Raw genomic sequence first — 24,764 nt, forward strand, 5'->3', positions numbered from 1 at the left:
ATCGTGTGCATTCTGGTGGCCGTGTCTGACTGACAGATTGATTAACGTGATTGAAGTGATGCCTCATTCTATCTAGAAAGGATATGGGGGTACTTCACGATAACGACTTATCACAGCATAAAAATATAACAGAAATGTGAATTAGGAATCTGGACCAGGAAAAACTTAAATAAGAGAAGAAGTTCAAGCCCGAGGCAAGGAAAAAAAGAACATAAACTTTTGGATCATGAAGGTCCACATAAATGTTACAGTTGAACCCTGATTTAGCCTGAAAGCTTCCTGACCATCAAAGGCATAAGGGGATTAAAGACATATATACAGACCAAAGGTACAAAAGAGAGAGCCCAGAAATAAATCCTTGCATAAATGGTCAAATTATCTTGAACAAGGGAGCCAAGACTACTTAACGGGGAAAGAACAGTCACTTCAACAAATGGTGTTAGGAAAACAATATTCACGTTCAAAAGAATGAAACTGGACCCTTACCTTATGCCATATACAAAAATTAACTCAAAATGGATTAAAGACCTAAATGTAAGACCTAAAACTATAAAATTCCTAGAGAAAAACACAGGAAAAAGCTTCATAACATTGGACTTCTTGGATATGGCACCAAAAAAAAAAAAAGCACAGGCATGAAAAGCAAAAATGTATTATCAAACTCCTAACTTCTATACATCAAAGGACACAATCAACAGAGTGAAAAGCCAATCATCTGCAAATCACATATGCAGTAAGGGGTCAATATTCAGAATATATAAGGAACTCCTACAACTCAACAATAAAATTCAAATAACCTGATTTAAAAATGGGCAAAAGACTTAAATAGACATTTCTCCAAAGATAATACACAAATGGCCAGCAAGCATATGAAAAGATGCTCAGATGCTCAACATTACTAATCATCAGAGAAATGCAAATCAAAACCACAATGAGGGGCTTCACTGGTGGCGTAGTGGTTAAGAGTCCACCTGCTAATGCAGGGGACATGGGTTCAAGCCCTGGTCTGGGACGATCCCACATGCTGTGGAGCAACTAAGCCCGTGCGCCACAATTACTGAGCCTGCGCTCTAGCGTCCGCAAGCCAAAACTACTGAGCCCGCACGCTACAACTACTGAAGCCCGTGAGTCTGGTGCCCGTGCTCTGCAACAGAAGAAGCCACTGCAGTGAGAGGCCCACATACCGCAGTGAAGAGTAGCCCCCGCTCACCGCAACTAGAGAGAGTCTGCCTGCAGCAGCGAAGACCCAGTGCAGCCAAAAAATAAAATAAATTGAAAAAAAAAAAAAAAGAATCAGCCATCCTGAATTCCTGACTCACACAGATACTGTAACAGATAATAAAATGAAATTGGTGCAGCCACTCTGGAGAACAGCATGGAGGTTCCTTAAAAAACTAAAAATAGAATTATCATATGATCTAGCAATCCCACTCCTGGGCATATATGTGGAAAAGATACAACAAACAAACAAAAAACCCCACAATGAGATATCACCTCCCACCTGTTCAGATGATTATGATCCCCTCTCCCCCACCAAAAGAGAAAAGAACCGCTCCCAGCCCTCCACAAAAAAACCCCGGAAAATAACAAGTGTTGACGATGATGTGGAGAAACTGGAACCCTTGTGCACAGCTGGTGAGAATGTAAAATGGTGCAATCACCATGGAAAACATGTGACCCAGCAATCCCACTTCTGGGTATAAATTGAAAGCAGTATCTCAGGGAAATATCTTCACACCCATGTTCACAACAGAATTATTCACTATAGCCAAAAGGTGGAAGCAACCCAAATGTCCATAAACAAAATGTGATATATCTATACAATGGAAGATTATTCAGCCTTAAAAAGGGAGGTATTCTGACACATACTACAACATGGATAAACCTTGAGGACATCATGCTAAGTGAAATAAGTCAGTCACAAAAAGACAAATACTGTATAATTCCACTTATCTAAAATATAATAAGGTATCTAAAATAGTCAAAATCATAGAAACAGAAAGTAGAATGGTGGCTGCTAGGGGCTGGGGCAGGGGGAAATGGGCAGTTGCTGTTTACACAGATATCACAAAGTTTCAGTTCTGCAAGATGATAAAGTTCTGAAGATCCACTGCAGAGCGACGTGAATATACTTAACACAACTTAAATTGTACACTTAAACGTGGTTAAGATGGCAAATTCAGTTATGTATATTTTACCACAATTGAAAAAAGAAAGGTAAAATGTGAGACATGGTCAGTTACATAATTTTCTTATCAGATAGAATCATACACTTTCTCAGGGATGTAAGGTTTTTCCTAATACCAAATTCTAAAAGAATCATAAGTCCCTTCCCATCTGGTCTATAGCTGCGATTACCCATAGTAAAAACAGCTGCAGTTACCTCCTTAGCTGAGGAATTTGCTGTCGTTTGTCTGCAACCCTTTGTGAAACCTTTTCACTCCTCTTTGGGTTTCCTCATCCGTCTCCCCCCTTGGCTTGGCAGTGTATTCATCCTTTCCTTGGCCGTAGGACCGGTGACATTCACCCCTGGATTCAACCTGGGTTCCCTCTCCCTGTACCTCCAGGCAAGGTGCCCAAGTCTGGGGCCCTACTTGCATGAAGGGTTAGATTTCACAAAAATGACAGAGAAAACAATGTTCTAGACCACTTTCCTACAGCAATTATATATATGACTTATTTCTTATAATGCCCTTTCATTAAAGCCAAGGGCAGAATATCAAAATGCAAATCAGCAGCGAGGATAATTCTTTAGTGGGTCAAAATAATATGCAAAGATTTGTGTTTTAAAGTCCCTCTTCTCTAAAGAAAACACTTCTTTTAAGCCCTGAGATACTCTCCTTCTGTGCCACCTCTGTGCATTTTACTGAGTTCTTGCATTGCAGCTGTTTGTATCATTTTGTTTTCCCTGTTACACTGTGAGCTCCATGAAGGCAGGAAATATGTCTTATTCATCTCTGTAGCTCTAATATTAAGTAAATAAAAGGGTATGTTTAATGTGGGCTGTGCTCTTTATATAAAAATGTGTTACTTTGATTACAGACTCTGCACCATTGAGTCATGCTGTACATTCGTTAAGTGTAGACATTAATCAATGTGAAAAATAACAGATACACCTATAAAATATATTTTAAAAGTAATAGAGGAGATGCTTACACCTAAGAAAAAAATGACACCAGAGAAAGCCACTTAAAATGAGTTCACATGAATGGGGGTTAAAGTTTGGAATAACACTTTCAGAGAAAAAAGGTTTAATTAATGAAACTAAATATTACAAAAATGTTTATTTCATTTTATGTTGATCAAAATTTAGGTTGAATTTCAAAAACATGCCAGTTCTTAGAATAACAAAGTGAATAAATTACTGAATTTTGGGGGTGTATTTTTCTGATAAAATGCTTGCTAGCACAATACAGTACTCTTTTTTTATTTTTGGCTGTGTTGGGTCTTCACTGCTGTGCGCAGGCTTTCTCTAGTTGCGGCGAGCAGGGTCTACTCTTCGTTGCAGTGTGCGGGCTTCTAATTGCAGTGGCTTCTCTTGTTGCTGGACCACAGGCTCTAGGCGCACGGCTTCAGTAGTTGCAGCACACAGGCTCCGTAGTTGCAGCACATGGGCTCAGTAGTTGGGGCAAGTGGGCTCTAGAGCACAGGCTCGGTAGTTGTGGCGCACGGGCTTAGTTGCTCAGCGGCTTGTGGGATCTTCCCAGACCAGGGCTTGAACCCGTGTCCCCGACACTGGCAGGCGGATTCTTAACCACCACGACATCAGGGAAGTCCCGACATCTCTTTTCTTATACATCTTTGTTTTCCTATAGTTAGTAGTTATCTTTTCTGCTTTCATTTATTTAGATTTCTATGTGCCTATCACCAATTTTCACTTTACTCTCCAAGAGAACTGTAAGCCTGCTCTCAAATCTCAGGCTACTCTGGTTCCTTCTGGACCCCTGTCCATGGTCCAAATTCATTGCTAAGCCTGCTGCTTGACTGTAGTTTGGGCTTCTTTTTACCATCATTCTCTTTTCTGCCTCCTGGATCCTCTGTGTTCCCTGTTCTCTTATGTTTGTGAAGTATACTTTCTAGAAACCTCCTGTGGAAGGATGCATGGGTGGTAAATTTTTTGAGACTGTGTTTTTATCAATACTTGAATTTGATTGACATGTTGGAAATAATCTTCCCTCAGAACGTTACAGGTTATTTCTCCATTGTCTTGTGGTTTCCAACACTACTTTAAAGGAGTGGAGTTATTTTCTGTCTTGATCCTTTTAACTCCTCACCCCTTCAGTCACACTCAAAGCTTTTAGAATCTCCTCTATTTCTGGTCTAAATTTCTTTATGATGTGTTTGGTTATGGAACTTTTAGAAATGTAAGCTTTTTATTGAAGAATAATACACTTACAGAAGAGAGCACAAGTCATAAATATCAACTCGATGAATTTCTACAGAATGAACAAACATACTGTGTAACTAGCACTTAGATAGAGAAATGGACCACTACCAAGAGCATGCTTCCAGCCACTACCTGCCCTAGTGGTATCCACTATCCTAATTTCTAACACCATAGATCGGCTTGCCTGTTTGAATTTTTGTATAAATGAAATCATACGATATGTATTCTTTTGCTACTGGTCTCTTTTATTCACCATTAAGTTTGTGAGATTCATCTATGCCAGCATGTAGTGGTAATTCACTCATTCTTGTTCCATTATACGAACATACTAAACTTAGTTTATCTAGCTTCAATGTTGATGGATTCTTGATTGTTTCACTTTTTGGCTATTACAGATGGTGTTGCTATAAAGATAAACATGGCCTTTGATGAACAGATGTATGTACTTGTTGGCTGGTGTGGTTTTTGTTCACTTTTTGGCTGGGGACTCTGAACCTTTTCGATCTGAATATTTACTTTTTCAGTTTAGAGCAATTTTCTGGAATTATTTCTTTGATAACTTATTCCCCTTCTTTTTTCTTTTCTGTTTATTTTTTTCTTTCTGACTCTCTATTAACCTCTTGCATTGATCCTCTAATGCTCATAACTGTTCTCTCATATTTTCCTTTTTGTTTATTTTCCGGGAGAACACACCTCAACTTTATTTTCCAATATTTCTATTTCTTTTTAATCTTATCAAATTTTTAATCTTTAAGAAACTGAAAATTTTTTTTCCTGCTTTTAAAAACAGCATGCTGACCTTGCTTCATTGTTGCAATCTTCTCTTTTTTTAAAAAATTAAAACAAAAAATGTTTTTTTCTTATGTTCTCTGTACTATCTTGCTTTCAGTTCATTTTTTCCTGTTTGCATTCGTCTCCTTTTTGGCTGGGCAGCTTTCCTCAGATGTATGGCAATCCTTGGTTACCTCATCATATTTAAGAGCGAGGCATTTAAAAACCAGAGAGATAACATGTGTGAGGGAGTGCTTTTTGTAGGGTGATGAGAGTGCCACATACGCTATAGGGGGATAATTAAATGTCATTTTATAGATCTTTTCTCTTTGGCAGGTGAGCTTCCTCAGAAATAAATCCTCCAGGGACTTCCCTGGTGGTGTAGTGGATGAGGTGCCATGCTCCCGATGCAGGGGGTCTGGGTTTGATCCCTGGTCAGGGAACTAGATCCCACATGCATGCTGCAACTAAGAGTTCGCATGCCACAACTAACGAGCCCACATGCTGCAACTAAGGAGTTGGTGAGCTGCAACTAAGACCCGGTGCAACCAAATAAATAAATAAATATTAAAAAGAAGAAGAAGAAGAAGAAAAATCCTCCAAACTGGGCTCCAAGCAGTAGAAAGGGTTGAGAGATCTCACCATTCAGTATGAAATTTTTCTTAATTTCCATGTTTCCTAGTAAGATAAATCATCCCTTTTCTCAGCAGTGCTTGGTATTCCTGAGTCTAGAGCAGCACTGTCCAATATGGTAGCCACTAGCCACACGTGGCTATTTAAATTGAAATTAATTGAAATCAAATGAGAAATTCAGTTCCTCGGTCACACTGGCCACAATGCCCATTGAGAGACTTGATGATAGACGATGCTGATATAAAACACTTCCATATCACAGAAAGTCTATTAGGCGGTGCCTGAGGGCAAACCTCATGTTTTATGTTTGGGGAGAAGCAGTTTCCTAACTCTACTGTTGGATAAGCGTATCTGAAAGCTTGATTACTTTTTAAATAATTTTTAAATTTATAGTAATTCTTTAATTTTCAACCTCACCAAAAACCCAGCTTCAGAGGTACTCGAAGGCGCCCATTTCTTGAAATTGGACTTAACCACTCCCCACTCCAGCAAACACACTTGCAGGCAGTAGGTTTCAGCTTTCTACTGTTAATTACCATTTATCCGTCTGTCTTCCATCTTCCAAAACATGTTTATACCTATTCTACTCCTTTACTAACAGTCTAATGGGTTTTAGGAAGGGAACAGAAATAAACATGTTCAACCTGCCACGTTAAACCTGAAGTCCTTCTAAGAATGTTCTTAACGTAACTAGCAACACAGTGAGTGGGTGCAAAGCAGTCTGTTGTTCAGCTTTGTCAAGCAGAATTTCCCCAAGGTTTGCTCCGAAATGTTAGTTTTCATAAAACTTTATCATCTGATTTTTTAAACATTCTGTTGCTTTATTCTTTTCCCGAGTATTATTTGAGAACTTACTGCAGGTAAGACACTGCTCTAGTTATTTTCTTTATCCTTTCATTTCATGAAAAACATTGTTAAACCTTTTTTAATGTTTATTTACTTTTTTTCCTTATTTTTTTGGCTGTGTCGGGTCTTAGTTGCGGCATGCGGGGTCTTCTTTGAGGCATGGGCTCTTTGTTGCAGTGCTGGGCTTCTTTCTAGTTGTGGTGTGAGGGTTTTCTCTAGTTGTGGTGCACAGGCTTCAGGCGCATGGGCTCTGTAGTTTGCAGCACGCGGGCTCTCTCGTTGAGGTGCGCAAGCTCAATAGTTGTGGCGCGCTGGGCTTAGTTGCCGCACGGCATGTGGGATCTTAGTTCCCCGACCAAGGATCGAACCCGTGTCCCCTGCATTGGAAGGTGGATTCTTTACCACTGGACCAGCAGGGAAGTCCCCGCTAAACATTCTTAGTGAAAGTTTAATAATTATGTATGGTGGCAAAATCTAGTGAACCTAATATAGGGCAAGGTTATATATATATATATTTTTTAAATAGTTATTTACTTATTTTGGCTGTGCCGGGTCTTAGTTGCGGCATGCGGGATGTTTTAGTTGCGGCACGCATGCGGGATCTAGTTCCCCGACCAGGGATCCAACCCAGGCCCTCTGCATTGGGGGCACGCAGTCTTACCCACTGGACCAGGGAAGTCCCATAGGGCAAGGTTATTTTCATCTGACTAAATATTAGTGAATATTAGTGTCCTTTACCCACAGCTTGAAGCAGAGCAGTCCAGCTGAGCCCATCCTATATAAGCTGGACCTTGGTCAACCTTAAGACTTGTGAGTATGAGAATAAATACATGGTGATATAAACCACTGTGTTTGGGGTGATTTGTTGCAAGACATGATTATTGCAAGAGCTGTCTAATACCATGGGACAAGGGTCTTTACAAACAGGACTCTAGCATTTAGAAAAATAAATAAATAAAGGCACCTATGTTTAGGAGAAAGTAAAAATTCTCACTCCTCAATGGAAAGTCCTTTCTCATCATTTGTTGTATTTCATCTAAAGGCGTTTTCCTAACAGAACTTGCGACGGGAACACCATTTCAGGGCTCTAAATCGTGACATAAGCACCTGTCATGGGAAACTGTGACATCACGAATATTTTTTTCTTTCCACTAAGGATATTTTATTAATAAGCAGTGACTAGTGTGCAAATTACACGAAGATCTGTGTGCCTCTTTCCCGAAAGATAAATTATATGCATTGTAACAAAACAGAGAATATGTACTGTTTGCAAAATTCTTATGAGAGAAGTCGTTTTTTGCCCAGAATTATGCTTGCTTGCTGCTCAGTGTTTCCACCGGGTTATGATAAGATGTCACTCACAGGACCTGGAGTTGTTGCCCCAGGGGACGTATAAAAGAGGCAGAACATCTCTCCCAGGGAAGCAGCTGCCCACAGAGCTGTGCTGTGAATTGTGGACTAAGTCCTCATGGTCCCTAAGACTAAATGAACCACTGTTTTGGAAGTGCTTGGGTAGCAAAGGCCATTGTGCAGAGAGCTGGAAGCGGTCACTATTAAGTGTCCCTAATAGTAAATTAAGGGGACAGTGTGAGCCCCTCTGGCTGCTTTCTCTTTTGGTATCCCGAAATTTTCATTTTATTGAAAATCAGAAAAACTGGAGAAAGCTCTGGCCAGACAGGGGCAGTACCCTTGTATTTGGTGGATCCCAAAACAACACTTCAGGAATAAGCACTAATTTGTAAAGCATATGAGCTTAGATGATTTTACAAGTTAATATTCATATTTACTAGAAAGACTCTAAATGGAATGTGTATACTATTTAAAAATCTCATGTTTTCTTTAAAATACTAAACTGCAACTGATTACAGAGAAAAGGGTTAATACTAGTCCTGTTATGACTATAGGGACCTGTGATCCTTTTAGGAAGTCATGCATGTTCGTTTGTCCGTATGTTCATTCATATATGTAAAAAACCACAGAACTCTGCCCTTGAGCTAAGCACTATGTAAACTGCTAGGGACACAAGGGGGGTGGCTTTCACAGGGCTTATGTAAACTCTAAGGAGGATAGCAAACAATTATAAGCTATTATAACAAGTGTAATACGTCTGTGGCTGAGTGTGATGAGAGCACGCGGTTTCCCTAATAGGATGGGGGAGGGATGTCAAGGCCAGAAAGTCTAAATTGAATCCTGGCGTCTTTCGTGTTTCCTTGGCTTAGGGAGCCTCTTTCTGTAACTACCTATCATTTACTTGCCTTCTTTGTTCAGCTCACCACCCACCAAAGGAACTGCTCCCATCCTAGGGATCCTCTGATGACACACCCAGGCCACCTCTTCTTTTGCCGGAGTATCTGCAATGTCTAGGTGTGCCTGGCTTCAGTACCATATTTATTCTGTCACTGCTTCTCAAGCACAGGCGTGACTCCTGAGAAGAAATTTTATATTGCAAGTTCATGTTATATGAAATATGTTTATAACTTTGCAAGTTCTGTAAATGCACATTTCATGTATTAAGTTTACTAAGAAATAGAAATACCTGTACTTTTAAAACTGAGAAAATAAACTAGTTGGTGGAAGACAAGTAATTCTAGACACATCTGATAGATTTTAAAAAGGGCAGGTACTTTGAGTGGCACTGCCCTGGCCTGTGCTCATTGTAGGTTGCATGTAAAACAGCCCAACAGGTGTTAGGAGACAGATGTTTGCCAAATGCTTAGCCCCCAGGGAGAAAACATTAACAAAATATAGAGCCTATTTCCCCTGATATCAGCAACTGAAGAAAGCATCTTACTATCCACTTTCATGATTTCTAAAAACAATTTCAAAAATTTACTGAATACTCACTATATGCCAAGCAGTACCAGATAGGGTGATAAAAGATAAATAAACCCTTCATGTATAAATCAATCTCCTTAATTTATCAGTCATGGCTAAAGAAGTTCTAGAACTAATTTCATCCGTCTCAAGTCTTGCTTTTTCCTTTAGGTTTAAAAGACTCATCAAATGGAACTGAACCAAGTCAGCTTTCTTACGAACTTACTGAAACTGGCTGCTAAGTCCTGGTGATTCTTCTGCCCTATACAGTCGCAAAGTTGGCTTCTCCCCTTTATCTTTGGCACCATTTTCCTTCAGGCCTACAGAATGTGTCATCTGAACTACTATAATTTCTTATGAATTAATCTTTCCGCCATAATTTTGCCTGTTTCTAATCCATTCTTGTTAAACTGCTGCTAATGTGATCACCTAAAACACAGAAGGTGTGTGGAATCCTTCAGTCACCCTGATGCCCTCGGGATACAGCCCAGGCACTCCTGCACGGCTCACGGCTTCTCTCGCCTCACCTCTGTCATTCCCCTCCCATAAGCATTCCGCGTTCCAGTCACACCTAACCACTAGCAATTTTTGAAGAGCCCCAGGTTTCCTCCTGCCTTGGTGTCTGTGTGACAGTCTCATCCTAGATTGCTCCCCCTCACATTCTCCCAGCCCCTGCCCATGGCCCCCAATTAATTAACTTTTCCCTCCAATTTTTTTATTTTGGAAAATTTCATCAAGTTTAGTACAATAAACACCTACATATCCTTCACCTGCATTCATCAGTTGTTAACATTTTGCCACATTTGTGTTCCTTTGTTCATTTGTTTCCCATGCATGTTTACTTTTGCCAAATCATTTGAAAGTAAGTTGCAGACATTAGGACACTTTACTCTTAAATTGTTCAGCGTGTATCTCCTAAAAATAGGGCATTCTCTTACATAACCACAACACAACGATCACACTCAGGAAATTTAACATTAAAATACTAAAATTTAATTGGAATACACAGTCAATATTCAAATTTCTCACAATTCCCCAACTGGCTGGCTATTATTTATCATTCAAGACTAAGCTTGAATCAATTATATGCCAATAAAAATTTTTAAAAAAGATTAAGCTTTAGAAAAAGGACATGCCTTTCTAACACACACACAATGGGTCAGGTGTCGCTCTTCCTTATTTTTACTACTCTTTTCATACTTCTATGGAAGCACTTCCCACACTACCCCATTGTCCATTTCCTTTTTTGTAGTATCTGAAACTCAACTAGACTCATTTCAACTTCTCTTGCACTTCATAAGTACCTGGCGTTCGTTGTTGACTGAATGGATGAATGAATGGTGACATTCGAGATGTTCATTCCACTCTCTCATTATAACTGGTCAATGTGTCTCACAGCCTCTGGGCACCACTCATGTCTCCTCAATTTCACCTCTTATTTCAAAAGCTGCCACTGGTGCCCAGTCCTGTATAGGCTTCTACCAGCCTTGTTAGCAGATGTGACCTGACGGCACCTTGCTTTGAGCCTGTGCTGTGAACTCCCCTTTCTGGCCCCAGGGTTACGCTGGTGTGGGGACAAAGGACTCCAATGGGAAGCACTTGGCCTTCAATCTGGCATGCACAATATGGAAACAGGGCGGTGAAGGTCTCTAGGGCCACCTCTGACCATTGAGAGACAGGAGCTCAAGGAAAAATGCTTCTCTCACTTCTGACCCCAAGGTGGCCGATTCTCAGATACATTCTGTAAGGTTCCTCAAATGCTCCCATAGGAACAAGTAGCAGATATTCACGTGGTTGCCAATTTGAAGAGGATCCACAGAAGGGCTTTCTCTCCTTGCTGGGGTCATTCCCCTGTCTCTCACAGCCTGTTCCCTGGGGTCACATTCTCAAACAAGCTGCCTGCATCCAAGTCTTCGGGACAGTCTCTGCTTTCAGGAGAGCCCAGTCTGACACGGTGTGGTAAAAGGACAAGAACACAGGCTTGGGAGTCAGACAAGACTTGAATTTGAATCCCAATTTGGTCATTCACTAGCTATGATCTTGAGCTGGTAAGTTAACTTCTCTCAGTCTCACTTTCTTCAGTTTATAATGAGGATAATAATACTTTGCAGGATTATGATAATTAGAAATTAAAAATTCCTTCCCGGGAATTCCTTGGCGGTCCACTGGTTAGGACTCCGTGCTTCCACTGCAGGCGGCACAGGTTCAACCCCTGGTCAGGGAACTAAGATCCTGTATGTTGCGTGGCATGGCCAAAAAAAAAAAATTCCTTCCCTTCCTCATAGATGATGTGTGTGTATATGTACATAGATGCCTAGAGTAATACTTGAACATAATAAACCATGTTGGGTGTCTGTCCAGCCTAGGAACCATCTTCCTCCTTTCCATTTCCCTTAAAACTTACCACCTCTCCCCCTCAGCTCCTTGGGAGTGGGCTCATGTGCTCACATGTCTACTAGGAAACGTTGTGATCCTCCCCCCCTAGCCGTAGCTAATTGGACCGTGAGTAGATTCTTTATCTTAGGAAACTGAACTTTAGAAAAAAAAATAGTTAACCTCTCACATGGCTTTAGTTACAAAATATAAATCCAGGGTCTGTGGATTGGTCATACTCTGCCACGTGGATGAAGACGCACAAAAACCTAGTCTACAGAAAGAAGAAAATATGAAGTATAGCACTTCATTATGGTATTTCATGAAGCAGCAGAGACAAGGGACAGAGAGGATGGAGAAAGAACTTCCTGGAGCCTTGATGGTTCCTAATACCAGCGTCCATCCCCTTCTTTTTTTTGCGGTATACGGGCCTCTCACTGCTGTGGCCTCTCCCGTCGCGGAGCACAGGCTCCGGACGCGCAGGCTCAGCGGCCATGGCTCACGGGCCCAGCTGCTCCGCGGCATGTGGGATCTTCCCGGACCGGGGCACGAACCCGTGTCCCCTGCATCGGCAGGTGGACTCTCAACCGCTGCGCCACCAGGGAAGCCCAGTCCATCCCCTTCTTGAGGTCCAGCTGCATTCTTCTACCTACATCCCTTTTTTCGCATTGGCTACTTTTAGTTAGTCATTTTATGAGCCAGCAAAGCTCTAACTAATGCACTGAATACACTAATACCCTGAAAAAAACAATGTATACAATTATTTTAAAAAATAACCATCCTAAATTTAGGAAAAGACAAACCACATTTCACAGTACAATGTAACATAGTAAATCTAAATTTCTGGAAGAAATTCTCAATCGGTAGATGAGAAATTTAAGAAAACTAGTATAGCATTAATATCTCATAGGAATATGTTGTCTTATTTCTACCTAAGATTTTCAAAGCCTTGGGACCTCAGAAGCAGTCTTGATCAAAACCTCTATTCATTACCATAATCTCCATAATCAAACCAGAACGTATAAGGATTATTATGCTTGAAATATTAATCTGCATCTCACAAAATACTCCAGGTTGCTTATACACTTAGTGGGAAATGAGAATTACTCAGAAGAAAAATTTTACTTTCTTAACAGGAGAAGTGTCAGCAAGTTGCAAAGACCTCAGAAAAAGCAGCTTTTGGAAACAGCTGCCACACTCGTCAAAAACCAGGAGACACCAGCAAGTCATCAAAGACAGAATTAGTTACAACAATTTATCAAATCCTTAAGACAGTGAAATTTATTTACACAACAAATTAAAAACAAATTATGTCTTATGCTAATGTTTTTTAACATCATAGCTTTTTATGATTTTATGTAAATATTTTAAATGTGCACAGTAGGGAAGAGTACAAATTGTATAATGTGACTTTATAGACTAATAAAATTTGCATTGAATTGCACACTTTTCAGGGTTACCTTTTCCCATGGTTTCATCTTTATTTTTATACAAGCAGTGTTCTAATGGAAAAACAAATCCTTTGGTTGCTGCACATCAATCTAAATAAAGTAATCTCTAAGAATTTAACTCTAAACATAATCATAGTGATCTTCAACACAAGTTCTGGGGCTAAAAAGATAATGCCTCATCTGTATTATTTTGTGCTGTTATTTTTTACGTGTGTATGTGTCTGGAGGGCAAAGATCATACTTATATCTCTTGTATGTGCCCAATGCCTAGCTTTGTCTATAGCTGCCCTCCAATAAATGTTGATCAAAGAATCCTAGATTTATAGATTCACCTTGGAATTACAAGGGCTTTGGAGGTCAACTAGCCCAATTCTCTACCATCCTACTTCGTGAAAAGCCAGTCTTTGCAGAAACATGTCCAGAGAAAAGAATGCCTCTACGCCAAGATAAACAACTTCATTAACCATGACAAAGCTAATTGTTACATAATTATTTCTTAAACTGAGTCAAACTTCACCTCTTTTTAGTTTTTCACCCACTGGTTCTAGTTCTAACCTAGGGAATTTTGTAGAATACTGTTATGGAAAGAACAGGGGACACTGGGGTGAGTTAGACAAGAAAAAGAGTTAATCCTCCGTACTGAGAGATGGACTTGAAACTCAGGTCTATCAATTTGGTATGTGTTGAAGAGTCACTGAGCCTGGAATACTGTTACACCAGTGCCCCAGAGGTTCCTGTGCCTGACTCCCTCCTCTTTTCACACGTCTGGCATATTCTGTGTATGCCTGAGAAGGATACATACTAAAATTGTAATGACGTATATACCTAAATTAGCATCATACAACCTCCCTAAATAGAGCCTATGCAAAAGCTATTTAAAAAAAAGGATAATGGAGGGAACAAGGATTTGAGCTACTGTTTCTTGCCTTTCCCTTGGAGCCTTCCCAGGCAAATATGGAGCATAAAGCTTTTCTTGTCAATTCTGACTTGTGGCAATCTGGAAACTTAACCCTTGCTACCTTGATTGCCTGACTGTATTTTTCAATGGGAAAAGTAAAAAAAAGAAAAAATATTCTAGATACTCTGTTATCTATAGTATGATGCAATTCAGTTTATGTTCACTTGGCAAAAGTGAACAGTGCTGAATTTTAAGAACTAGTGTCTATATCTTGCATCTCATTGTTAGCCAAAATTGTGGAGTTTAAAACCATTTGCTCACCAAGATGTCAGCAGGAAAATACAAAAGAGATAACTGAAATGAACACATAATTCACATAAAAAAATAAACTTTCTTTTTAAGATGAAAAAATGTTCAACCTTGCTAGCTTTACAGAAACATAAATGAAAACAGCTGAGCTTTCAGCAATAATACTAGTCCTCAGTGAAACACTAAGTCTATCTCTAGCGGCCATGGGCTATGAAACCTTCCTGCCTCCAAAGACATTCTGACAGATACAATCAAGTCTTAGTGTCCCACATATACTCCCAATGTTAAACTTGTTTTAGCTTGGCTGCTATACCAAATTACCATAGATTGGGTGGCTTAGACAGCAAACATTTATTTTTCACGATTCTGGAGACTGAAAGTCCAAGATCGGGATGTCAGCATGATAAGTTTCTGGTGGAAGCCTTCTCCCTGGTTACAGATGGCCATCTGTAACCAGATGGTATTCTCACAAGGCAAAGAGCAGGGAAAGAGGAAGCAAGCTCTCTCTTCTCAAAAGGGCACTAATCCCATTGATGAGGGCTCCACCTCCTGACCTAATTACCTCCCAGAGGCCCTACCACCTAATACTATCACATTAAGTAAGATTTAATTTTTTTTAAATAATTCAATTCTTTAGAGGACTTCAAAACTGTTTTTTTTTTTTTTTTTTCGGTACGCGGGCCTCTCACCGCTGTGGCCTCTCCCGTTGCGGAGCACAGGCTCCAGACGCGCAGGCCCAGCGGCCACAGCTCACGGGCCCAGCTGCTCCGCGGCATGTGGGATCCTCCCGGACCGGGGCACGAACCCGTGTCCCCTGCATCGGCAGGCGGACTCTCAACCACTGCGCCACCAGGGAAGCCCTCTTTTTAAATATTTATTTATTTTCCTTATTTTTTGGCTGCGTTGGGTCTTAGTTGTGGCACACAGGATCTCCGTTGAGGAACGTGGGATCTTTCGTTACGGCGCGCGGGCTTCTCTCTAGTTGTGAAGCACAGGTTCCAGAGTGCATGGGCTCTGTAGTTTGCGGCAGGCAGGCTCTCTCATTGAGGCACACGAGCTCAATAGTTGTGGCGTGCCAGGCTTAGTTGCCCCACGGCATGTGGGATGTTAGTTCCCTGACCAGGGATCAAACCTGCGTCCCCTGCATTGGAAGGCGGATTCTTTACCACTGGACTACCAGGGAAATCCCAAGTAAGACTTAATGTTAAGATTTCAACATATGAATTTTGGGCGGGAGACAAACATTTAGTCCATCGCAGAACTACAGGTGTTTTCTTTTCCGTATCCCCTAGAGCAATGGTTCTCAAAGCGTTATCCTGGACCAGCTTCATTGGTACCACTTGGGAATTTGTTAGAAACGCAAATTCTTGGGCTCCACCTCAGACCTACTTACTGCATCAGAAACTGGCAGTGGGGCACAGCAGTGGATTTTAATAAGCCTCCAGGTGAGTCCGCTACACTGTTAAAGACCACTACTGCAGACTGGATTATGTCTTTGAGGGCAGGGAACAAAACTTGTTGAAAGTTGGAACTGTGGTTCATTGTTGAATACATAAATAACCTACAAATTTCCCCAGAAAACTCCGAATCTATATACAATTATTTTTTAAAATTAAAATTACCTTTTGAGTACTTCACCAGAAATAGGTGAATCTGTTTCTGGCATCTCTCGTAGGTGCAGTCACTAAATTGTTACATTTCCATTCTTCCTTAGATTAGGATTTCTCACCTTGGGTACTACTGGCATTTTGGACCAGATCATTCTTTGTCTGTGGGGGTCTGTCTCTTGCACTGTGTGATGTCCAGCACCACCGTTGGCCTCTGCTCTCTAGATGCCAGCAGCGCCCACCCAATCATGAGACTCAAAAATGTCCCCACACATTGTCAGATGTACGCAGGGGTTGGGGACAAAATCATTCACTGTTGAGAACCACTGACTTAGATCTTTCCTTACCAATGGAGAGGAGGCGCTTGCCTCACTCCAGGGCTGGTCGCTTTCTGTGCCTTTAAAATGGCTAGGGAAGCACCCCATGGCGCGCGCGCGCGCGCGCGTGCGTGCGTGCGTGTGTGTGTGTGTGTGTGTGTGTGTGGTGACTGAGGGGACGACACTGCTTTCTCACTGTGATGACTGTCATTTACAAAACAATGGACGATTTTACAGGTTAAAGCCCCAATCCCAGTCAGATCGCCAGAGCTTCCGTGATTTTCAATGCTTCCTCCAGGAGCAAATCCAAATAATTGGTCCAAATTCTGAAATGATGGAAGTGAGACTCAAAGCAGCTGTGTATTCCATCCGCACCTCTTTAACAACATGGCGCATCAAAGAGGACTGCTCATAGGTGTGTTTGCGGTAGGCTGCCTACTCTAACACATGACATCTACATTTAGATGGCTACACGTGGAGAACCCGACTTTGAAGAAAGTGAATGGAATTCCGTTTCAGAAAGATGGGCGCCTGGAATGCTGTGAAGCCCTGCTGCTGCCTGCTCAAGTAAGCTAAAGTTGAGCTGAGGAAGTTTACAGAAACGTCCCCAAGCCCGAGACTCCACATAACTACTAATAGGAGGCTGAGGAGACTGTGCATAAAAAGGCTAAAAATACCTCCATTTGGAAACAGCAGATTGTGAAAGCGTATGTGACTGACAGTTATTAAATAATTAAGGGCATGACTAAGATGTATATGCATTCATTCACCAAGGTCTCATATTGCAGAAGGCAGGCAGTACGGTCTGATGGATGACTCCTATTTATGCTTAAGACCTCAGGTGCCCTAAGACTAGATCAGGCCCCTAACACATGCTCTCACAGCACGGTACCAGAATTCGGAATGATTTATAGTTATTTGTGCGATTATGTGATTGTCTCTCCTTCTTTGTACCCTGGAAACTCCACGAGGGCAGGGATTATATTCCACTCATCACTGCAGCTCGAGCGTGTAGCTCAAGAAATATCTGTTGAGTGAGCAAATGAAGAAAGACGGGCTCCCAAAGAAGCTGCAAAGGCAAAAGCTAGAAAGATGGGAGAAGTACTAGGGCAAAGTAGGATCCTGTAAATCGAAGGAGAGAAAAGTTCCAAGGAGGGCGATCAGCAGTGTCTAATATCACAAAGGCACAACGAAAGATAAAAGACAGCACACTGTCTATTGGTTCTGGCAAACATGAAGGTTGTTGGCAAGTTAGCAAGAGCTATTTTATCAGCTTTGGGAAGAGAAGTTAACTGTAGTGGGTTGAGGAATCAAACAGGCATCAGGAAGTGGGGATAGCCAAGGCCACTCTTTCAAGAAACTTGAATCTGAAGGGAAGAAGAGCTAGGTCCATGACTAGAAGAAAATGTGGAGCCAAGGGACCGGATTTTCCAAAGAGTGTAAGAGTGTAACATTGGGTGCAACTACTTGAGATAAAAGCCAGTATCAACAAGGAAGTTTGTTAGAATACATTCCTGAAAAGCTGGGACGGATCGGATTAGGCTTAAAGAGGTAGAAGCACATTTCTTCCCCTAAGACAGAAAGTGAGGACGATTGGGTGGGTTCTCACGGAAGTGAATTTCTAAGTGTTACGGAAGAGGCTAAATTCTAGCATCATGCCCTCATTCTCTGCTCCCCAGCCCCCCTTTTTTAATGTAAAGCAGGTGGCAAAGTCAACTGCAAAGAGAGAGGGTAGTGGTTAACAAGATGAAAGGATTTGGAAAGTGATAAAAATTTGGAATAACTACTTAGACCAGCAGAGGCTGGAGTTCATACATCAGAATTGGCTTCAGGTCACAGTTATATATGTGGTGCAAGGGACAAGAGAGCAAAAGGTATTGGAAGAAATGAAAGATCAGGACAGCTAAAGCTAGTGTGAGGTGGGAAGCATCTGGAGAAGTGGGTAGGAGCCAGAAAACGACTGGATTTATAGTTCACTCTGAATTCAAATAACTGAAGTGCTTAAGTAGGAAAGTGACAGATTTAGGACTAAGAAATATTTGAGGAAAAAAAAAAACCCAAGGCATTCTGGAACCAGGGAAGCCAAGAGAAGAGAGTATTTCACAAAGGTGGGAACGGCCAACAACTTCCTTGTCTGGAGCTCAGAACGAGGAGGTGACTCTATCCAGTGGTATTAAATCATGGAGGTAGCTGAGATTATCCAGTCTGCATGTGTCGAATGAGAAGAGAAGGACCAGAAGTTTCTTAATGTTCCAGATATTAAGTGGGGCAGTGGTGGGAATACATGAAAGGTTTCAAAGGAGACTGGGCAACTGTCCCCAGAGACGTGGGACAGTGGACTCAGGGAAGCTGAGGGAAGATGTTTCCAAAAGGAAGAATGAATCAGTAACAGTGAGATGGCTGCCAAATATGGGTGACAAGGAAATCTCTGAGGACCCTATTGAGAGTAAAGTCAGTGAAGGTGCAGGAAAGAAGACAGATTATACTGGGTCGGAGAGTTGGAAGAGAGTGAGAAGTGTGTGTATGTGCAAAGAGAGCACAGACCACTCTTCCAAGACCTTTAAGTGCAGTTAAGAAAGAACGGGGGAGGGACTTCCCTGGTAGCGCAGTGATTAAGAATCTGCCTGCCAATACAGGGGGCACAGGTTGGAGCCCTGATCCGCGAAGATTCCACACGCTGCGGAGCAACAAAGCCCGTGCGCCACAACTACTGAGCCTGCACTCTAGAGCCCGCGAACCACAACTACTGAAGCCCGTGTGCCTAAAGTCCGTACTCCGCAACAAGAGAAGCCACCGCGATGAGAAGCCCGCACGACGCAACGAAGAGTAGCCCCCGCTTGCCGCAACTAGAGGAAACCCACGTGCAGCAACGAAGACCCAACGCAGCCAAAAATAAAAATTAATTAATTAAAAAAAAACGAAAAAAAAAAAAAAAAGAAAGGGGAGTAGCTGGAAAGCAGCCTGTAGCTGAGGAAGATTTTTTTTTTATTAGACAGGAGACTTAAGCATGTTTAAATGTTGGTGGGATGGACTCACAGACCTGAAGAGAAACCTCATTCTTGGAGTCGGTGGGGGGTCAGGATTTGGCCAACACATTTATAAGAGGCTAGAACTGCCCCCGGGTTGGCTGGAGTAGGTGCTGCTACTACGATGGCAGGGTCTTGACCCTGATGACAGGGAGCAAATCAAGGAGAAAATCTCTGCTTCCCTCTGTTAGTATGTAAACTAGAGGATTCCAAAAGGGTTATGGTTAAGAAGGTTTATAGAAAGCATAAGATCATGAGATTAGCTCCAGAAAAGGAAAGGAAGCAGATTAAGCGTTAATGACTGCATGTCAGAGTTAGACCTGGGGTGGATATTCTAGTTTGGAGTCAGCCTCCAGAGCACAATGCATAAGGCTCCACGCAGCAGTGGGAGCAGGAAGTGTCCTAGCCTTGCCTTCTGAGGGCAACTGCTCAAGCAAATTTTACTACAACAAGGAAGATTTGCTTCAAGGTCAAAATGGATTCCTGCATTTACAGAAGCATCTAGCAGTTCTCTAGTTTAAAGAATAGGGGAAAATTCCCACAAACTTAATGTCTGACAGGGTGTCCCCTACACTGCCTGGCCAATATTAATAGTATTGCCTGGCTATTAATAATACAGCATTTTCATTCATTTGGTACATTATAGCCATGTGCTTCAAAGCCTAGTAGCTATTTTTCTGCAAATCTACATTTAGGTTGATTCCAGTCAAAAGTAACCTGAGACCTTCACGTTAGTTAGAGGTGTCTTTAAAACAAGGGTAGGGACTTCCCTGGTGGCGCAGTGGATAAGACTCTGTGCTCCCAATGCAGGGGGCTCCGGTTCGATCCCTGATCAGGGAACTAGATCTCACATGCATGCCACAACTAAGAAGCTGGCAAGCTGCAACTAAGGAGCCAGCTGCCGCAACTAAGACCCCGTACAACCCAATAAATAAAGTTAAAAAAACAAGTGCACTTGGGAGAAATGTATTAACAACTGAGGATAAAGGCACTTCACTGCTGAGATACAGCTTAAGGGTTTTATGTATCCAGTTCGTTTATTAACTTGTTTAAGCTTTATGTGCTGGTTTTTGACTCTATAACTGTGTTCTTCCTGAATTCACAGGGCAATAAAAATTAAAATAGTAACTGGAAAACCTATTTCGCTTTTCAATCAAGAGTTTATTTTAATAACTTCAGGGGCATTTTGTCCAAAACGTTTTCGCTGTGGAAATAAAAATTCACTTTTCAAATAACTTTTACTGGAGTGATAGATTCTTGAAGGAAATGTATCCAAATGACCAGGAATAGCACGTGCTGAAGATACCAACCGCTGCCCTGTGCTTGCAAAGATCTGTGTTCCTTCAATTCCAAGGACTGTTGGTAGTAAAGTTCAGTAAGTTTATGATAACCAAGAGTAATCACTTCTACCCTACAGGAAGGCTCTTCTGAGATTTTTCAAGTGTGGTCAGTAGTGGCAATAATACTCCAGAAGTCATATTTAAAGAATATCCTTAGGTACACGCAGCAGTTTTCCAAATATGTACTTTTAATATTCGTGATAGCAATTCAGCGGATTGTCCTGATGGTATAAACAACTGTACTCTATGATGCCTCATGGCGACAGAAACTGGAGGCAGAAATGGAAGTTGAATGCCTAAATCTGTAATCCAGAACTCAGCATAGATCACTCAGCAGCAGTAGTTGTAGCAATTCTATTGCAAACTGAGTTAATAAACTGACACTTTGGTTAACTAAGGCATAAAATACCATCGTCTCTGAATGGAGCAAATTAAAACGAATGATGATAGCTGTAATAAATGGAGTACATAGCTCTTGCTGAGCACTGCGGTATCTCCTCTACACAGATTATCTTTCATACTCATATTAACCCCACTTCAGAGATGAGAAAACTGCGGCTCAGGAAGATTATGTGAATTACATAAAAATCACAAAGTAAGTGACAGCGTCTGGGACTTGAATCCAAGTATGACTGTGTTCATATTAAGCTTCCTTTTCTGATTTTATATTAGGTCAATAAACTCACCTGTGGCCCTTTAAAATATTATTTGGCTCTGTGACCTACACAGGTAAGCCGTCGTTTAGAAACAACCCACGTCTAAATGCCCTCTCCCCCACTGCCCACTTTCACTGTTGGGGCTCCTGGTACACCGCCGTGGGAAAGGCTATACGCTTAAGAGGTTTTAAATCTGAGGGTTTAAGAAAGGAAGAAACAGAAAAGCAGGCAGAGCCTAGGGGAGGAGGTTCCCAGGGACAGCTCTCATGTTTATAGGTAACTTGCAGGGCCAAAAATATGTACCCCCAAGCCGCCTGAATATTTCCTTTCACTTCATAATACTGCCTGGAATTCTGCCAAATTAGGACTTTATTTGGGCATCATCTCAGTTTTTAATGCACACGCAAATCACCTGGGGATCTTGTTAAAATTCGGAATCTGATTCGGGGGGTCAGGAGATGGGCCTGAGGAGGCTGCGCTCACAGGTGATGCTGATGCTGGGCCTCAGACCACAGTTCGAGTAGCAAAGATGTAGAAAATGTTTGATTTACATTCTCTGGCCGCCTACCACGGCTTCTCACTTGGGGTAAATCTCCTTTGTGCATCATAGTGGGAGGGATGAGCTGAAAATCAGCAAATTATAATGAGTATCTCACTCTCCTGTATCCTGACCATTAGGTGTGGGCATGTGGCCTGGGTCTAGCCAACCAGAAGCTTCTTTCCAGGGCCATGATTCTTGAGGCCACGTTGCAAAGATGCAAGGTCACTTTAGAAATAATTCCCGGCACGAGTGGCATTGAGAGCTCAGTGTCAGTGCTGCCAGGGGCAGTGTCCTGTTCAGACTGTTCCCTGGCTTTCCCGCCTGCTTGGTCATTTCCTGAACACTGTGGAGAGTCTGCCAGTTACAAGTGCCTGGACACTGCCTTCAGCCCATAGGAGGGAAGCTGGGCAGGTATTTGATACAACACATCCCTACTTTCCTTGGGTCAAACTGCAGATCTGAGGGGAGAAGCGCAAGTTCTTGATATTCTGAAATTCAAAAATCAGCATTTTGATAAACGCTGCACTATAGCAGGAGTCATCAGACTTTTTCTGTAAAGGGCCAGAGAGTAAATGTTTTAGGGATTCTCAGCCACAAATGGTCTCTATTGCAACTACTCAATCCTGCCATTGGAGGGCATAATTAGCCATGGACAATATATAAACAAATGAGCTGTGTGCCAATAAAACTTTGTTTAAAATAAATTTCTGAATTTCATATACTTTTCATGTGTCATGAAATATTATTTTTCTTTTTGTCCAATCATTTAAAAAGCTAACCACCATTGTTTTTAAACTATTATTTCCCCCACTGAATTGTCTTGGCCCTTAACATGTGTTTTTATTTATCTTTTTGAAACAAATTTATTTATATTTTATTCATTTATTTTTGGTTGTGTTGGGACTTTGTCGCTGCACGTGGGCTTTCTCTAGTTGCGGCGAGCGGGGGCTACTCTTTATTGCGGTGTGCGGGCCTCTCATTGCGGTGGCTTCTTGTGTTGCGAAGCACGGGCTCTAGGCATGCAGGCTTCAGGAGTTGTGGCACACAGGCTCAGCAGTTGTGGCTTGTGGGCTCTAGAGCGCAGGCTCGGTAGTTGTGGCGCACAGGCTTAGTTGCTCCACATGTGGGATCTTCCCAGACCAGGGATCGAACCCGTGATCCCTGCATTGGCAGGTGGACTCTTAACCACCGCACCACCAGGGAAGTCCCATAACCACCATTTTTTAACCTGCAGGCCATACAAAAACAGGCAGGGAGCTGGGTTTTGCCCACAGGCCATAGTTTGATGCTCACTGTTTAGAAGCAGTAATACCTTGATCGGATTTATATCAACAAATTTTTCTCCTTGAAACTGTGCATTTATTTCTTTTTACCAAGAAAACAAGAAGTTATCCTAAAAATTAAGTTCATACCTATTCAATCCAGCATTTAGGTGATATCGTATACTTTCTCAATATTTTGATCTTTATGGAAATCAATAAGAGCAACTTAAAAGGTGAGCAGTGATACACTAAGTAGTTGGCTGATTAAACATCTCCTAAATAAGCACTGTAACAGGAACCACAGACACAAAAAGGAATAATGTAGTAATTAACTTTGAGGATGTCTTGGTCTAGGTAGAGATCTGATGACGTTATGAGTTGATTTTAAAAATTTGTGCAATGCTCTTTTTCTGGGCAGCTTGCTATGCATGTTGGTAGGAAATTTTATCACATGCAGTTACAACCCTCTCCCAGCCTGGGTCTTCTTGAACTAACCATCATTTCAGGTAGAACTACTAGGATCAAACTCTGTGTCTCAGGTAAAGGGCCCTGGTATTAACAATGTCCTTCTTCCAGTCACAAGTCACATTAACTGTGGTGAATAAAATTAGGTGATTTCCTTTATCTTTCCTTACTCAGCCCTTGCAGCCAATTTCCAGTGCTCCATTCAGACCAAAACCAAAAATGTCAAGAATATTAATCGCCTCCACTTATTTACTTGTTAACCAAATTTCCAATTACACACCCCCGAGGCATGGTAAATTCCTGCTGAAAAAGGGGTGATGGTGGTGAAGTGATTGAAGGGGCTAGTAAGTACTATGACCTATGGCTATCTTCCTCAGCTGGTGCTTCTTAGAACATTCCACCATGGCTCTCAAGCCCAAACCACAGGCATGCACTTCTAGCACCACTGCTTGTTCTTTACCCAAAGAGAGTTAATGGGCTTCAGAAATTAGACAGCATTGACATACTTGGAAAAGAAAGGAAAACTGGACAAATCCCAAAGCAGTTCACTGCAGCTGAAGATGAAGACCTACCAGTTGGGCAGAGGTTTAATTGTACCTAGGAAACTAATCTTCCATGGTCCCCGTGGCCACACTGGCAGCAAGGCTCTAGTATTCCCACTCCGTGGGATCTTCAGGAAGTATGGTTTTCCTTTCCCAGTTCATCTTCCCATTCTCCTGAGTCTGGTTCTCTTACACAGTACATAGTGGTTGAATGGTGGTTCTCCAAAAAGGTATATCCACATCCTAATCCTGGAACTTGTGAATGTGACCTTATTTGGCAAAATGGTCTTTGAAGATGTAATTAAATTAGAAACCTTGAATGAGATCATCCTGGATTTAGAGTGGGCCCTAAATCCAATGACAGGTATCCTTATACGAGAGAGGCAGAGGGAGATTTGAGATAGACACAGAGGGAAGGCCATATGAAAGACACAAGAGACTGGAGTGATGCAGCTACAAGCCAAGGAATGCTGGCAACCCTGGAAGCCAGGAGAGATGCATGGGACAGTTTTTCCCTCACAGCCAC

Source organism: Mesoplodon bidens, assembly GCF_964165515.1.
Source record: "Mesoplodon bidens genome assembly, chromosome: 17".
NCBI lineage: Eukaryota > Metazoa > Chordata > Mammalia > Artiodactyla > Ziphiidae > Mesoplodon > Mesoplodon bidens.